General features: G+C 48.2%; 1 protein-coding gene across 7 annotated transcripts in view; it reads left to right on the top strand.

The window, feature by feature from the left end:
• Positions 1-12,630, top strand: part of ZFHX3 (zinc finger homeobox 3) — a 549,811-nt gene that overhangs the window by 447,822 nt on the left and 89,359 nt on the right. The gene's annotated exons all lie outside the window — the stretch shown is intronic.

The following is a 12,630-nucleotide window of genomic DNA, read 5'->3' as shown; positions in this document are numbered from 1 at the left end:
GGTCATGCTTCTCTTTGGGTAGTATGCCTCGAAGACCTGGGAAATATTCTGAATTCCTTTTCATTGTTGGGGTAGAGTCAGGTTTTCAGCACCGTGGGTAACAGCCTTGGCCAGGTAACAGCAGTGCGGCTGCAGGCTCTTTGATGACGAGCTTATTAAATAATGGATGTCCACTCATTAACATCCATCTCTAGCGGTGGGCTGATTTGCAAGCTAGGAAGGAGGCCATAAGGTGCTTTCCCCAACCTGTTCTGTGTGACATGGCGTGAACTGCTGATTTCTGTGAAGCTGTGCTAGTGCAGCCAGGCTACAAGGTGCTTTGTTGTCTTCCCTCCTGAGATAACTGAGCTATTTCTGAATAAAATTTTGTAACAGTTAAAGTCCCCAAAATTACTGTGGAAGCAGCATGGGAGGCTCTATGTTTGCAGTTTGCGATCTCCTAGGAAATTCATTAAATTACAATAAATAATGTATGCATAATACATAACTTAATACCATAATGTTCTTTTGGTCCTACTTGCCAGTCCTAAAAATTCTGGCCTTGCACTGTAATGCGTGCAATCAAGTTCTGCAATTCAAATTAGGCAATAAGTTACACTTGTGCAACAGGTTCTCTGAAAGTCGTGCCTTTGGGTATGGTTGGACAAGCTCTGGTAAACCTTATTGCAGCTGTTTGAAGATACTTGTCTCCGGGTTACTTTGCCTCTCTGCCAGACTGCTACCCACACCGCAGAGCTGCGGGGCAGAGCGCGAGCGTACCGTCCCATACCACGTGCTGGAGCGTGCGGCCGCGCGCGCTGGGCGCGTGGGCACCGTCGCCTGAACAGCCGGAGCCGGCACGGGGAGCTCTGGGCTGTGCTGGGCTGTGCTGGCAGTACCCAGGGGGTGCCAGCGCCTTGGGGGGGTGGCGGCAGCATTTAAGACGGTAGGGGAATATTTATTTAAAAGCTTAGCGATATCAGTTTGCCCCTTACTACCTTGCAGGAGTTTTCAGATCCCTCTGCCGGGACGCAGTAAGCCAGCGTGCTGGAGATGTGTTAGGAGGAGCAGACTCCAGCTCGTGTGGATCTGGCAGGGACTTGCCATGTCTGTGCAGAGTAAAGATAATGAGGAGGTATTGCAGTCAGTTGATTTTTCACAGTGCTGCGTCATTGTTCTCCAAAACTGTCTTCCTGCTACCATATTTTGAACCCTTCCTGTTGCCGCAAGCTGTGAGGAATTAACGGTCTGGATGTTGGCACAGTATGGAAAAGCCGCTGGGATCAACTTGCAGTACAAATACTTGCTTAGGGTGCTAGTTTGATTTATGTTGGAGTTGCTGTACAGCTCCATTGTTACATTGCTTTTTTTCCTGACACCAGAAATGAATGCCCTGATTCCTTCCTCCCCTCTCTTGTTCTGCATTTGAAGCAGGGAGGTGATTTTCGAAGGAGGTGCATGTATTTGGCCATTTAATCATCAGTGGAGTGCAGTTAATCCCAGGATCCTGGTTTTCTCTTTGTCCTAAGCGTTATCTCAGAATTTTTCTGCCCAGCAGAACAGGCTGTGGTGACTCGGGTAGAAATGCAGTCGCTGCCTTGTGACACGGCTGTTTGAGCCTGTTTTGACTCCCCCCTTGTCAGCTGGGCGGCTCGCAAGCTGGAGAGAGTGGGGAGGTGATGCAGGAAGCGGAGGCCAGGATGCTCTGATCTAATTGGGGAGAATGTAAAAATCTGAATTGTATTCCTTCCTTCCATCCCTTGTGCAGGCCTGCCCACAGTTACAGAACTTGCAAGGATTGATGCACGTGACCTGTTTGGGTTTCACCATGTTTATGTGGCGGTTAGGGTCCTCTGACCTGCTGCCATTTATTTCCCTTCAGCTGCCTAATGGCCTCTAGACTTTATTCCTGCCTCTCTTTCTGAACAGGCATTACAATCCTGTCCCACCCACTCCTCTCTTTCTCATGCTTGGAGAATGATGGTTACAAAGAAAATCACCTGGGGAAGTTTCAGGCAGCAGTAACAAAGCCTATCTCCACAGAGGGGAGGCTAATTACACAGCTAATTAATCCAACAGATGTCACTTTAAATGCCTGTTTCTTTGTGATTCTGTTGCACACATCATGCTGGTTAAACAGACTTCATGGACCCTGTTCAAATGCCTGCACAGGCTGCTGGAAGCTGCCGGTTTAGACCCTGGTGTGTCCTGTTCGCTCCCCAAGGTTTGTATCAAGGAACGAACCCCAGAGAGCCGAGTCTAGACTGTGCTCCAAAGAAATTGCACTCAGAGAGAACTGTTTAATGGTTATGTTTGGTTTAAAAACTCTGAAATAGCAGATGTGAGTATTGAAGTGGTTGTTTACATTCTTGCTGTAAGTACGGAGGTGAGGCAGAGGCGTTGGGAGAGGAGACCCTGTCCTGCTGCACCAGAAGCGCTGCTTGGTGCGAGGCAAAGAGAATTGGGAAACCTGAGCTGCTCTGGTAAGGTCAGCAGTTCAAACCCAAGGATGGTGGAGGGCCTGAAGTCGCTCATCTGTCTGATGTGAATGTGGTCTGTCCGGTTCCCAGAGCAAGCACCTCCTGTGCCATCGGGAGGGTTCCCTTACTCTGGCTCCCTGGGGTCAGAAAAAATGAGCGTTTCTCCAACATCTCGAGCAAGTCTTTGCTCGTAAGGGCCGGGGCATGTCCTGGTCCTGCCCCCGCCCCCCCCGGCCCCCGGAGAAGGGAGCAGTTCCTTATCCTTGTGCGGAGCTGGTCCCTTGCTGCTGAAGGTCAATGTTCATGGCATGACAGCTTGTTGCCTCTGCTGAGACTCCCCACGATTTGGTCTCCTGCTGCATTTGACCGCCAGCCTGGGGGATCAGGGGACACCTGTAATGACGCAGTGGCATTAGTGCTGGTGGTTTTATATGTAGGTGCTGCGGTATTTTCTCCCCTTTGTGCTGTTTTGCAGGGGGGTAACATTAAGGCAAGGTGTGAACGCCTCAGCAGCATGTCCATCACCCAAGGTAAACCCTGCTGTTGTCAAACACTGTCACCCTGCGTGCGAATGTCCCGGTTTGTGATTGTGATTCTGAACCATCCCATTTTCTGGGTGTGTGCTCTGCTCGCTTGGCCTTTTATTCCACTTTCATAGCAGCAGAGTCAGAGGGTTCCCTACTTCTTACTGAGCAGATACCTTCATGGGACAGGAGGCTTGTACAACGCTGTCTGCAGTCCTGGACCAAGGCCCACAGCACTGTGCTTGGAGGGTGGCTGCTGGAATGGGGAGAATGACCCCAGTGCTCTGGATGTAACATAGAAGACAGTCCTGAAGATGGTGGACTGAACTGCCTAGTGTGAAAGGAGCAGGAGAGATACAGTTGAGGGGGAAGACCATCTTTCTTGGGGTCTTAACATTATCAGTAAATCACAGTTGGCGCAGTTGATTCAGCGTAATGGATGTGTTCTCATTTCCCACAGCTGATGAGGATTATATCAGCTTGGTTTAACAGTCTCATTTTCTGCTCCCAATGCACACTTGTTTTAATGCGTTTCAGTTAATGAGGTAGAAGAGAGAATGAGGTGTTACTGTTTATGTACAGACAGCAAGTCTGTGCAGAGGACTCTGGAGTCCACGCAGTCCCTTCCCATTGCTCTCAAAGGGACAGCATTAGCTGGCATTTAGAGAAAATTTATTGGCTGTGGTTTATCCAGGTAAAATTTTTCCCAGTGGTGCACATTTCTCTCATGCCTTCCTTATGCATTATTACAGGCTACAAGACGTGTTGCCAGCAGCCTGTCTGTGAGCAAGGGATGTCGGCAAGCTGAGGCAGCCCGGTGTCGTGTCTCACAAAACAATGCAATATATTTGACGTGGGCAAAGCTGCTGCGATCTACCTGGGGTAAAAAGTTCATGTGTGCCCTAAAGTAATTTATGGCTGGGGCACTTCATACCTCCATTGTTTTGCTGCTGTGGTGTTTGCAGGTCCCAGCTGGGGTCAGGGCTGCTCGATGCCAGGCGCTGTGCAAGCAGGTTGGTTAGCCAGTGACCTCAGAGCGCTCAGCCCAGTGTTGTCTCCTCCAGAGGAGAAGGTGTGCCATGCCTCGAGGAGGTACAATGGGACCCAAGGCTGCGCCTTGAGTGCCCTAAGGAGAGGGACTCTGCCTTCCTGAAAAACAGGTTGTCCTTGTGCTGATGGCAAATATTTGCTGTGGGGTGGGCTGGAGCTGTGTTTCTCCAAGCAGCATCCTGCCTTCCCCAGCCCCGCGCCTGGCTCGCTGCTGGTGAGAAGTGCCTATAAATAGTTAACGCTGTTATCTAATTCCTGGCCGAGTGCCAGCGGCTGGCATCACTTGGCTGACAGCACGCCTGAAAGGCCCTGCACATTGTACCGTGTTTGAAGGTAAAGCTGCTGTTGGTTTAAGCGGGAATTAAACAATTACCGCGTCTTAGTTCTCCCCACCTTCGGTGGATTGACTCTATAAATTGTCAGCCTGTTGACATTTTAATGTGAATTATGTCATATGGTATCCCCTTTGATTTCAACATGCCTCAGTTTGTAAATACACGAGCCTCTCAAAGGGTTGTGGTTAGCGTACACGCAGGAGGCCTCAGGGTTTTTGGTGGGGAAGGAGCACGGCGCTCGTCTCTCCCGGCAGCGAGTGTGCCTGGCATGGCGTCTCGCAGCTCTGCCGCCGGAGCTCGAGGCATGTGTAGCGACGGCTGCCTTGGAGCACCGGCGTCTGGCAGGGCTCCCCGTGCGCTGCAGGTTTGGGCAGCCTGGAGACCCCCCCAGCGGGGCGCTCGCTGGCAGTGCCTGCGGTCCCAGTGCATCCTCCAGCCTCCCTCGGTCTGGGGTCCCTCCGCACGGGGCTGCTTCCCTGCCCCTCCGCAGGGTGAGAGCTGCCCACATATGCAAGGGATGAGGGGCTTCTCTGCTCCCCGTTATTTGGTGTCTCCGGGCCAGCTGCAGAAACCAGGGCGGTGGTGGTGCTGTGCAAAGACTCGGCGCTAGCCGGAGCTTGTGCTGGTGATGGCTGCTGGGGTGCAGATTGGCTCCTCTGTCAGGACCGAAAAAGAGTGCTTGTAGGGGAGGAGCTGCACGGTCGTGCCAAAAACCTTCTGGGAGGTGGATTTAGGTAAAAGTAGCAGAACAGTGAAGGGGGCGGAAGGAAGAGGCAGGAAGGGCTTGTGTGGGTGAGGGGGCTAAGACAGGATCTTGTCAAATACCCGCACGGTGCGGGGCTCTGGATAACAGCTCGCACTGTGGCAAAGCCTCTGGGTGCCACCTGGGTCACGCAGGTCCTGTCCCCTTGTCTGGGTTCCTGCTGGGTCTCCTTGCAGCCCTGTCCCCATCTGGCTGTCCTCCTGTCCCTCAGCCTGTGCTTCAGAGAAACCCCTAATTCAGCAGGTCCTGACTTTTTGGATCAGCCATCCTTTCTTTTTTGAAACTGGCTCAAAGAGTTTTTGTAGTCTTCACGTATGTGCTGTGGAAAGGAGGATCCTAGGCATGGTAAGCAGAGGAGTGAAAAATAGCTGGGAGCTCTCCTGGGGAGACTGATGCCTTCCTCCCTTCAGGTATGACTTGCAATCTCTCCAGTAAAAAGCCTGAGGGTGTCCCAATTTGAGAACTGCCGATTTTAATTGTTATACCCACAGCGTTCCTGGGACTGGTTTGTAACCCTGGGGGTGTTGTATACAGGTATGTCATGTTAGGAACACGTTTGGACTTCTGTGGGTGGTTGCAGAGTGCACCTGCTTGTGGTACCTGCTGATGAACCCAGGATCGATGCCCGTAGGAGGAGGCATGAAGAAGGACAGTACTCTTGAATAGTTTCAGCTTTTGACCACCAGCTGCATTGCTAGAAATGGAGCAGTTGCTGATGCATGTGCTCTGCTATAAGTCCCTTGGAGATGACCAGCTGTCCCAGAGCTGGTTCTTTAGCGTGCTTTTGACCGTAGGCGGGAGAGGTTTAAAGACTTTGGAGTCCTTCTGTAGGTGGTGGTTTCATGTTGTGGAGTCTGTGTTACAGACAGCTTCTGTCCACCTGTGCGTGTTTCCTGTAGTCCCACAAAGTGAGAACCTTGCTTTTATTGTTTTCACACCTCCTTGTTTTTGACTTATCTGGGTTTTCTGGTGTATGCACTGCAATGCCCAGATAGACCTATTAAAATGTCTAACTCTGGGCTGGGCAAGTGGATTAGCAAGACATGAAACCTGCATACTGGCCTCTTGATAGCATACGCTAACCCTGAGCAAGTATCTTTGCAAAGAAGTTAATCCCACACGGTCACAGAAATGAGAATCTTAGGGCTACTGGAGTAAATGGAGTTACACATGCAATTTCATAAATAGGATTTAGAAATCTGTCATCTCTTCACACTTCTCTGCCGTGAGTGGACACTGCTCCCAAAAAAGATTTTGCTGCTTCCATTTTATTTCTGAATTGCAGTAGTCAGTAAGTACTCTTAATGCTGATTAGTGCTGCCTTCGTAGTATTTATCATTTACCCTGTGTATGTCTCTATAGACTTTACATTGTGGATTGCAGATCCAGAATTGCTGAAGCCAATAAATACTGTGCCTGGCTTTTCCCAGGAGTTTCTGTACCTGTATACGGCAAATACAAGTGGATGCAGATACACTTGAACAAAGGGAGCACCAAAGAGCAGAGGCATTTATCATCTCAGGTTTTATTCTGTTCGCTTCAGTGTACTTCTACAAGCTCCATATTTTCCATTTCTGTAGTATGTATCTTGGAGGAAATAGCTGCAACTAATAGGTAGAGCAATTCTGGTCTCTTGTAGATCTCTGTACAGAAGTATACTACAGTTGAATTAGGTTTTAGATACACACAGGAAATTTTACACAAAATTACCATCAGTGTTACAGTTGCAGCAAAAGAAAGCACCCTGTGAACTTGGAAAGCTAGAGCTTCACCTTCAGTCAGAATCTGAACAGGTCCAGGCACTGAAACCCCTCCCCACTGTTTGTGTCGTGCTCAGTGCTGTGTGAGCCATGGGACTATGGGGAGGGTGTTGTCTTTGTTTTTAAAAACCAGGAGGGACCATTACCTTAAGAGAAGCTGTGGGATCTTACCTTGGACTTTGAATCGCGTCTCAAACTTCTGCTTTCAGTTATAAAATCTCATCTTAGAAAGTCCAAGGTAAGACATAACTTGCTGTATCCTTTTGTTTGAAGAGTTAACTACTGACCACCTTCAAAATACATGCACCATTTCATGTCTGCATTTATTTAGCTTCAGGCTGTGAGCACTGGATTTTGCTTTTGTCTTCTCCTGAAGATAAAAGAAACCTTTACTACGGGAAGTCTGATGTGCAGGTGCTTGCCAACTGTGATCATATTAATTGTTTTAATTTCTCATGGATGAGGCAAGACTGAACTGAAATCTCACTGTAATGCTTACTTGGCTCTACCCTATACCAAGGCCATAAAACTAGGAATGACACGTAAAAGCGTGTTGTTCATTTAAGTGGAGACCCAAGTTTCCAGTGTGTTAGGGGCCACTGCACCCTTGGGCTGCAGTAGTCTTGAAGCCTTGCTTGTTTCCCAGTTGTCTCAACAATTCCTTTAATTCAGGATGCACGTCTCGGGGTTAAACACAATGTATCCCCGTAACTTTTAATGTCAAATAAGCCCTTACACCTTATCTTTATACTGGTAAAGCTTTGTCTGGGAGTTTTCTTGGTGTCTTTTCATGTTACCATGAAACTGATAAGGACAAAGAATTGGGGAAGGAAAAGACTATCATGTCAGGGATTTCTAATGATTTGAAGGAAACTTTGGGTTGTTTTATATTCTTTATCAAGACTGGAGCGTATCGGCTAGTTGAAGGTTTTTAGCTGCAAATTCGGTTTATTTTCAGAGCTGCACAAAGCTGTTTTGTCTTTCGGACAAAGTCTGAGCCAGTGTGCGGGGTCTGCAGCCAGTGCGAGGAAGAGCGAGTGGGATGCTCTGACCCTGAGCCCCGTCTTTGTTTCCTGTTCTCCTTGCATGCCTCAATGTCTTTCCTTGGGCTTGAATTGCTTAGGAGTGAAGACTGACAGCTAGGGAAGGGGCAGCAGGTCTCTTAGGCCCTCCCTTTTGTTTCAGGTTCACTTTCCCGTTTGGATGGTGCTAAGGCAATTGTACCAACAGTGCCACCGCATCTGTCAGCATCCCCTGGTTGCTCCCCAGCTCTGTACAGCCATGCCCACTCTTATTTTTGTGGTACCGAAGTGCAGTTGTTTAGTTTCTGCCCTTCTGGTAAGGATGATATCTTGTGTGGATGTCAGCTCGAGAAGATGGAATAAAAAGCAGAAGATCTACTGTTGGTGCAAAATACTGACCTTTTCCACTGAGCGTCTTGGAAAAGTCTGCAGCAAGAATGGGAAGCTGTGCCAGCCCCAGCCTCTCAGGGTGTCTCGGGGAGGGAGGGGGATGTGTTACACTTACCAAACCAGTGTCCATTCCGATTATGGAGAAACATTGCCCCTATTCCTGGCAGTCTTGCAAGCCAAGAGCCTGTTGCAGATGAAGTTAGAGCAGCAAATCCAATCCGTTCACAGGCTGCAAACTGCTTGGAGGACATGTATGTAATACATGAGCCAAGCAGTTCTGCTGCTGTGAATTGTTATTGGTCATTGACGTGTCCTTTCTGGTGGAAACCAGGCCTGCGAACGTGTGCTAGGAACCATTGCGTGTTCAAGGACTGAAGAGATGTTCCAGTTAAATTTAGAGGAGGCTGTGGTTGGAAGGCTTCTCCTCACCAAGAATGTGGTGACTTTCATCACAGAGTAGCTCCTCAGTGGTGTGGGGCAAGGAGCAATTGCCTGAATTTATAGACACGATTCTTAAGACACATTAGTGTCCATTCAGTTCATGGAAGCCCTCACAACCATCTTAAACATAGGATATATCAGGCTTCAGGTTGCCTTAATTCAGCCCTTTGTGTGCAAGCATTATTACAGTTTTTAATTATAAGTATTTCCATACATATTTTTCCAGTAGGATTCTTGCCACATTCTGTGAATGAGTAATTATTCCGTTTCTTTTTATCTTCCTCTTTCATTACATTGCCCCAGGCTTTGTCTAATACAATCCAAAGCTTTCACTGAACGAAGAATTATTTATTTTCTCATGGGCATTTCTGTGGTGCTCTGTTTCTGTTTGTGTTTCACAGACACTTAAGGAACTTACCTTCACAGCGCTTGTCTGAAATCGGATGGTGCTCCTGTCCTTGTGTTTTGGGTATACTGATGTACAACAACCACATCAAAGGTTGTAATCTTGGCTGCCCAGCCCTATAGTCTACACCTCTGAAGAAGGGCTGCTCTACTGGGAGGGCTTCACTGGTGTAGTGTCTTGCTCTACTGGTTTTCATTTCACCTTTAAGACTCAAGGAATATTATGTATTTCCTCTTTCTGCTTCCATTCTCTGTTGTACTAATTCACCGCACCTTCCTTTGGTTCTGCCTCCTCCTGTATCACCTGCTCTTGAAAATCCTTCCATCACCTGCATCTTCAGACTGTCCCAGCTACACCACCACCGCTGCTGTCCAGCTTTCCTTTTGTTGTAGCAGCTCTTAACGTGCCCCAAGGTGCAGACGGTGCCTTGTCTTTGTCCAGGACTCCTCTGTGTCCTGGGCTGACCCTGTAAGCTCAGCTCAGTCAGGGGCGTTGGATGAAGAGAAGGCTGATACTATGCAGGATGCTGAAGAAGGGAGCAGAGCAGAGGCTGGTGATGATCCCGATGACCTGCTTGCTGAGGAGGTACCACCGTACACCATAGCAGGTGGAGTTTTGGAAGGGCTTACGGCTTTGTGTCTAGGGGTATGCGTTCCTGTGTTGCAGGGGTGCTGTGGCAAGGCAGGAGGACAGAGTTCGGTCTTTCATTGGCCAAGGTTGCATTGGAGTCCTCTAGTTGATTGGAAAAAGTGGAAATCATTTCTCACAAACGTTTCTCTGTGAGGACTGTGGACGAAGGATGAGCTTGGTCTGTTGTTCCTAAATGCATCCTTGTTGGCTTCTGTGAGGGGAGGTTGTGTCATCCATCTCTTCGATATTGATATTCTTCGATTTATGGAGAGGATTAAAAAATTGTCTTGTGTATTGTTGTTGTTATTGTATGGTTATCTGTTGGGATTCAGTGTGGTACATTGCTGTAGGAAGTTATAAAGAAGCTATATGAAAACAAGGAAATCTTCAGTCTATCATAGCGCTTGTAACTTCTCTAGAGATAGATGAAACAATAAATACAGGACGAGGGAAGTTAATCTGTGTCTGTAGTATTATATTAAATAACGTGAACTCAGTGTGGTTTTCTGTGGCTGGTTCAATTTCCCACGTGGTTTTATGGAGCATTATTACAATGGTCCCTTGCTGCGCGCGTGTCCGTGGGAACACTGCCCGTGGGGTAGCGGCGGTGTTGGCCTCCTGTCCCGCCTGGTCCCGCAGCACCTCTGGAAGGACCTCGCTTCCATGGCGTTCCTCTAACTTGCTGCTTGGGTTCTAGCTGCAGTCGCTGGGGCAGCTGGAGCCAAGCCAGAAAGTGAAGGGACTGGTGAGGGCTTGCTGGAGGGGCGTCCAGCTTCTCATCTGTCCTTCTGTGTGCCGAGAGCTGGCTGCCTTCAACGTAAAGGGAGCCGCTTCCCTCTTTGCAGGGCTTTCCTTGTGCTGCTCCCCAGCGCACGCGGGTGCGTCAGCGTCGGGCCGTGGTGAGGAGCACAGCGGGTGCAAAACAGTCCTCAAGCTTTTCCTTCAGAGAGAGTGGTGGTTTCTTTTCCAAAAAACTTAATGTGGGGAAAAAAATACCATTTTAATTTAAATTCTTAAAGCAGGCTCCACACATACAGAGAGGGTTTTGGGTAGTTGTTTTAAGTCTGAGCCGGCGTTAACAACACAGGACCAAGTGTGTGTTACGTGCTGTGCCTTCGAACACACATAGCCTCCTCGGAGATCCCTCACAGCATAACATATGGATCATTCCTATCGCTGCTGGAGGAAATAATACATCACCTGTACAGATAGCCCTAGTCTTGTTCTGTGTTACGGAAAGCCTTTTTCAATCACTCAACAGCCATATAATTACAATATGGACAACAGATTTTTATCCTGCTGTCTTTTCAGGTTCCCCTCAGCTGTTTTTATTACATAATTTTCCTTTTATCCAGTGATTTTCCACATTCACAGGCTGCTCTAGTTCACCTGAGTGTTCACAGCTTAACAACTCACACTGAACTTATTATTTTCAAGTATATGTACAAAATACGTTAAAAAAGAAAAACAACTGGGTAGTGGGATTGTTGAGCCTGCTTTTGGTTACTGTCTTGTCTTCACATTGAGCTGTTCTTTTCCCATTTCTTTTCCTAACCCTGGGAAAGATAAGGCTCCCTGAATTCCTCAGCTCTTGGCTGTCGCCAGCACTGAGAAAGGAGCAGACTGGAAGACCTGACCTCCTCCTCGGTGACATTGCTGAGTCGTGGCAAAAATTTTCTTGCTGCTTTTATAACTTCATCCTGTTGCTGTCTATACAGTACCTTGCAGGTACTGCTCTTAAAAAACAAACTACAGCTTTTCTGTAGTATTTCTCCAGGGATGACAGCATCCATGGAAAATATGAAGTGACAAAACAGTACATTTTCCTGAGGAGCAAAATGTCATCGATTCAGGTTTTGGTTAACTTGTAAGGCTTGCAGGAGGAACCCCACCATCACCAAACCACTAATGCTGCTCTGCAGAAACTGCTGTGTGAAGCTCGGCTCATGGTTGACATCCCTCATATCCCTCCTTTGTAACAGGAGAATACGCTTCATGTGAAGTTTATTGGGTTCACATTTGTCAGAGGTGCACAAGTGAGTAGCAGTAGATGCCCTTGCAGACTCACAGGGCTGTTGTGGGTCTTGTGGTGGGAGCCATGGCCGGAGCAGGAGCATGCAAGGTTGAGGGCAGCGCTTTTCAGAACAGCTGATAGGAAATGTACTCTCAATTGTGCTTTGTTTTTATCACTATAATTAGCAAGATCAATACACACACTCCTGTATTCATTTCCACATATAGCAGTGCTTACGCCTCTGCCTCCCTGGGGAGAGCTGTGAAGATTTCAGGGATCTGGAAAATTCTCTGAAGTTGCAGTTGCCCAAGAGTAGATCTGTTGTGACTGCAGCTCTTGTAATGCAGTAGTGGGAGAAAAGAAAGTTTCATGGCTGTAGGAAGGACCTCAGGTGCAGTGAGACCCTTCTGGTTTTGCCTTTTCTTGGCTGCTCAGCTGTCTCTGCTCAGCAAGCGTATAGCGTGGTATCCAGCTGTACAAAAGGATACCCGTGTGCTACCAGAATTAAATAATACAGACGGAGAATGGCATCTCTGACTGCTACCTTAACTCCCTTTGCATCTCCACCCTCCCTCTGGGAGGTGTCCAGATGCCATGACATCTTGCTTCCTCCGGTCTGTTGGTGCCTCTCCTGGGATGGAAGGGGATGTCCGGCACAGCTGGGCAAGTGCGGGCTCTACTGTGGACTTTCTTCTTCCTCGAGTGCAGGGGAGGAATCTTAGTGATGCTCTTATACTTCCAATGGTCCCACACACTTTTTCATCTTAGGGGATCTCTTCTAATGAATGATTAGTTAGTACTTTCAGGTCTATTGCACAATTAAAAAGGGGGGAGGT

The sequence above is a fragment of the Aquila chrysaetos genome, chromosome 9 (assembly GCF_900496995.4).
Source record: "Aquila chrysaetos chrysaetos chromosome 9, bAquChr1.4, whole genome shotgun sequence".
NCBI lineage: Eukaryota > Metazoa > Chordata > Aves > Accipitriformes > Accipitridae > Aquila > Aquila chrysaetos.
Note: the sequence above shows the minus strand (reverse complement) of the source record. Positions and strands in the feature narration are given on the sequence as shown.